Source organism: Arachis duranensis, chromosome 10, assembly GCF_000817695.3.
Source record: "Arachis duranensis cultivar V14167 chromosome 10, aradu.V14167.gnm2.J7QH, whole genome shotgun sequence".
NCBI classification, from domain to species: domain Eukaryota; kingdom Viridiplantae; phylum Streptophyta; class Magnoliopsida; order Fabales; family Fabaceae; genus Arachis; species Arachis duranensis.
The window spans coordinates 88,517,484-88,522,851 of NC_029781.3; the positions used below are offsets into that span (position 1 = coordinate 88,517,484).

General features: G+C 38.4%; 1 long non-coding RNA gene across 1 annotated transcript in view; it reads right to left on the bottom strand.

Moving 5' to 3' along the window:
- The window catches only part of LOC110276540 (uncharacterized), a 17,231-nt gene extending 14,200 nt beyond the window's left edge, over positions 1-3,031 (bottom strand). The window contains exons 1-2 of the long non-coding RNA XR_002369239.2: positions 2,883-3,031; positions 2,731-2,785 (exon numbers count right to left, since the gene is read on the bottom strand). This is a non-coding gene — a long non-coding RNA (uncharacterized LOC110276540). The remainder of the gene's footprint in view (positions 1-2,730; positions 2,786-2,882) is intronic.
- Between the last annotated feature and the right edge of the window lie 2,337 nt (positions 3,032-5,368).

Genomic DNA, 5,368 nt, shown 5'->3' on the forward strand with positions numbered 1-5,368 from the left:
TCTCTTAGATTCCCCAACAGAATCTTCGTGGTATAAGCCGGATTGATGGCAGCATTCATGAGAATCCGGAAAGTCTAAACCTTGTCTGTGGTATTCCGAGTAGGATTCCGGGATTGAATGACTGTGACGTGCTTCAAACTTTAACCTGCTGGGCGTTAGTGACAGACGCAAAAGAGTGATTCTATTCCAGTAGGAGCGGGAACCAACCGGTGATTAGCCGTACTGTGACAGAGTGCGTGAGCATAGTTTTCACTGCGAGGATGGGAAGTAGCCACTGACAACGGTGACACCCTACATAGAGCTTGCCATGGAAGGAACCTGCGTGTGAGAAGAGGATTTCAAGGAAGAGTTGAAGTCAAAGGACAAAGCATCTCCAAAACTCCAACATATTCCCCAGTACTGCAAATCAAAGTAACATTGTTCCCTCTTTTATCAAATCCAGTAATTTCACTTTTAATCCAAATAATCCTATTGACATCCTGACTAAGATTAATAGAATAAATATCAATTGCTTCAAACCAATAATCTCTGTGGATTCGACCCTTACTCACGTAAGGTATTACTTGGACGACCCAGTACACTTGCTGGTTAGTTGAACGGAATTGTGAAGTTGATTTTGGACCAGGCTCTATTATCATATTCCATAAAGAGATACAATTTCGTCCACCAGTCCTATTGGCTCATGATATCACTTGTCGGTCTATGAATGCCAACCCGACACATCCTTTCGAATGTCGCCTTTCTGCCACTTCTGAAGATATAGCATCTGGCCCGCTCTTGTTCTGAGGATATAGTGCCTGGCTCATTATCGTTCCGAGGATATAGTACCTGGCACACTCTTGTGGTAGAGAAGGAAAACAACAAAACATACAACTCATCACAAATCATTCCAAGGATATAGTGCCTGGCATACTATCATTCAAAGGAATAGTGCCTGGCTCACTATCCACATCCACAATTTCATCGACCTCAAATCATCATCATTTCTCATCTTAAATCACTTCCAATTATCAACTCTCAATATTCCAAGAATATAGTGCTTGGCACACTCTTTTTCAAACATTATCATTCCGAGGATATAGTGCCTGGCACACTTCCCACATTCAACAAGATCATCATTCCTCTTTGAATCATCAACTCATCATAACCATCATCATTTCCATTAACATCCTTACATATTCATATCCTCAAGTCCATCAGTTTCTCACTTCGTTGTCAACAATCACTAAATTCATTACTCCTCCTTCCCTCTGAACCAAACTCATCCGCAATCCACCAGAAACCTAAACCTCCGTTTGCTAACTTTTCAGAATAAAACCAAACCAAACCTCCTAAGACCTTTCCCATGTTTTAATGCCCAAAACTAAGCCCAAGAATCATAAAATGGTGTTATAGAGGCTTACAACCTTGTCGAGAAGGTGAAATAGTTGAAAACAAAGTTAAATTTATGAAACAGGGCGTGTGCATCCGCACATGTACTAAAATTTATAAAGTCTATTCACTCGCACAAGCTGTGCGAGCGCCCCAACAGACAACCCTTCCCGACTTGTGCGTGCGCATAGGGCTGTGCGTCCGCACAGGTCGTAATTCTTCATTGATGTGCGCGCACACAACCTATGCTAGCGTTGCTACTAGAGCCCTTTTCCCTGCCTGTGCGTCCGTACAAAATAACATTTTCGTAGGGTTGTGCGTGCGCACAAGGCTGTGCGTTCGCACATATCAGAAAATCCTGAAATTCTGCAACTTTGCAGAATTTCAAATTTTTAACACCAACTTTGAATGATCATAACTTCCTCTATAAAATTCCAATTTTCACAAACTTTATATCGATTTAAAGAGTTTTCAAAGATCTTTAATTCTAAATAAGTTTCATTAGATTTTGAAAACCGAGGCAAAAGTTATGATCAGACAAAGTTTATCCAAAATTTTATTTTTACCAAAGGCCTCAAAACTCCAATTTTTCCAAAACTCACAATTCAAAACCAAACCAACCACAACCCAAACATTACCAAATCAACATAACAGCCCATACCCTTTCTTTTCTAACTCAACCATCTATAATTCTAATTACACTACTCAATACCATCAAATTCCTTACCCATCAACATCCAAAACCATCATAAATAATCTTTAACCAACATCAAGCATCAACAACATAGTTTAAATCCTCATCACTTAACCTTAACATTATCAATCACTATCCACATTCATATTACCACACTCAACATATACACTCACCAACATCAACCAACATCACAATTTATAATTAGCACCAATCAACATCAATATTCTTCATCAACTTTTATAATTATTAAGTACCAACAACATCATTAATCATTCATCAATCCTTAAATACCAACAATCTCATCAACAACACTAATCATCAATACTCATCAACACCACAATTCCCAATAATCACCCTCAACAATAATAATCCAATACAACCTACAATTATCATCAATTCACATGTAATTATTCATACACCAACAACATTCAATCCTATCTTAGGGTCAACTAGCCTAAGTGTCCATGAACATTACATATTACATTAAGAAAACTGAAACCATACCTTGGCCGATTCCCAAACGCACCAAACACCAAAACAAAACCACCAAGCTTGATCCAAAGCCTCAACTAACACCAAAACTCAAACTAACAACACATATATCACCAAAAATCAAAACCTAAGATACACAAACAACTAAACACAAGGATTTAGTGGAACCTTACCTTATCCAATGTAAGTAGGGGTAAAATCCAACAATTATCTGCTACTAGAGATCACCTAAACAAGCAAAACCACAAAATCTACTTAAACACCATAATCTCAAAAATGCAGAAATCTAGGACACGAAACTGGGAAGAGTGATGCAATTTATTACCAGGTTTCTTTAGATAGAAACGTAGAGCTCGACGAGAGCTTCACGTGGCCGCAAATGGCTCGTCAATCGGAGCTCCGAATCAAAAGTTATGGCCTCCGGAAGGTGGAGGTGAATAGTGTCACCCCCTTCCTTCTCCCTTCTCTCAAAACCGCGTGTCTCTCTCTCTTTAGGGCTGAAAAATGAGCTCAAAGCTCATTAAATGAGCTTATATATGTTGAGTCTTAGGCCTGGTTTGGGCCCGGTCCAACCCGTTAGCGTTTTTGGTCCGTTTGGTCCACTTTGGGCCAAAACCTTTAAGATTAGTGTCCGGTTTTCGATTCTAAATTATTTTTCTCCTTTCAAAATAATAAATCAATTTTCTAAATATTATTTTCCAAAATACGCAGTATTGGACAGACTAGAGCCGGTACTGTTGGCTCAAGCGCCAGTACGCATTTTTACAAAAACTTTCTGAAAAAGATACATTTTCCAACTCAAAAAAATTCACTGAAATCAAATGTCACATTTTTATTTTCAAATTAAAACTTATAAATTTTGAATCTATTCCAGGCACTAAAATTATTTTATTAAAACGGTTTTACATGAAAACGCGGGTTCTTACAACTATCATCCTGCAGGACGTGGCCTACCAGTTGGGACTTAGGATCGACGATGATCCTGTTAGTGGATGCCATAGGTGGTTGGGAGCAGCATCATCAGGGACGGTCCATTGAGGACTTCTGCCAGCAGCTACGTGGGTGCTGTTCCTGGCCCAGATGACAGACAGTCACAAACCAAGTGGACTGTCAAGCTCACTTGTTCTGAAATTGTTATCCAACCTCGAGCTCATTGTTTGGATCCTCTTCGGGGCCTCCCTGGGTAAACGACCAATCCAAAGTCATTGCATCGAGATTCAACCTGGAGAAGTGATCCGGTCGGTCATATGGTCGAGAAATGAAAGGTTGTGTCATAGCGATTTGTGTGTCACCATAGTAGTTCATCTCTTCTTCCTCGTCACCATCATTAGGAATTTCTGTTGGTTCATCATTAGCATCATCTCCGTCATCAGGGTTAACTTCATACTGATCCATCATCTGATCCTTGATAGCAGAACTCTCATGACTTTTTACATCATCTTTCATCATGTCAGCATTACGAACTTCAACATTAGACCCCCTTGACGACCTTCAGATGGCATATTTAGATCCACTATTGTCCTTCTAATATTTCGTCTAACAGCTCCACTCAAGGGACTATCATCTACGGTATCTGCAAATGATCCTCGTCCACCCAAATCAATGAGGAACACGAATAATTTCAACAAATAAACATTTGTCCATCGGTTGTGCCACGATCTTATATGACGTACGTCCTCGTCGTCACGTAACCGATACTTAATTCAAAATAACAGAAATATTTCTCACAACCGTGGTCTAATAAATATATTAACAACAGAGCCAAGACAATTGTGATATACCTTTTATAAAACAAACTATCATCTACTTCGGTCGGATATATGTAGTAAATTTTTTCACATTTTTCGTCTGTTGCTACTCGACGGAATACAATATCAGATTTTTCAATACTGTTAGACTATTGACTTTCGGTGTCATATAGATAATTGTCGGTTGCCCAGACCTAAAAACGATAAAACCTTCTTCATCATACACTATTTCATCATCATAATGAATGGATAACAAGGGATTCATTGACATTGTAAAGAAAAATGTCAAAAATGAGAACAAAAGTGAAGAATGAAAGTGTGGTTCTGAGCTTCGTTCTCTAGCAGCCATGCTTTTATTTTGAAAACTCAACCTAAAGTTTGCTAGGGTGTGGCGAATTTGCCCTAAATACAAAAAAAATCCGTATTCTTGAAATTTAAGTTGAAAAATCTTGTTTGGAAACATATTAATTTTTTTATTTTATTTAAAAAAATCCTCCAAACATAGTTCAGCGAATACTTATCATAATCCTAGAAGAAGGTGAAAACATAATTCAATAGATAATGAACAGAGCACAAACATATGATGTTATATCAGGATACAGGATTGCTTATCAATTTTACCATACCTCCATTGAATTTTGTCCGAACTTCATGCAACAAAGGCCAGTTTGGAGCCATTTATGAAAGCTGAAAATTTTTCATAAGATTTTGTTCTTTGCATAGAAAATCCTCCATAGTAAACTTCCTATTCTGCTTCTCATCCACCAGCAGTTTTCATCCTCTCCGGTAAGTTATCCAATCTGCAAATCAGCTCGAGAATCACTCATACACTGTCTAATTTTCTATTGAGACACTAATCTAGTGTGGAAGAAGAGTTCTTTGGCTTATCTCATTCCAGACTATAGATGTTCCTTGTCTTCGATTGATAAAGGGATTTGGTATTATAAACTGGGCTTTAAGGAACAAACCCTCAAAGAGATCGACTGGTTTTGATTATAGTTTGGAATATTTAGAAGGAAAAGTGTCAGTGAGTCTTCGACCATGTCTAGGAACCTCTGGAGAA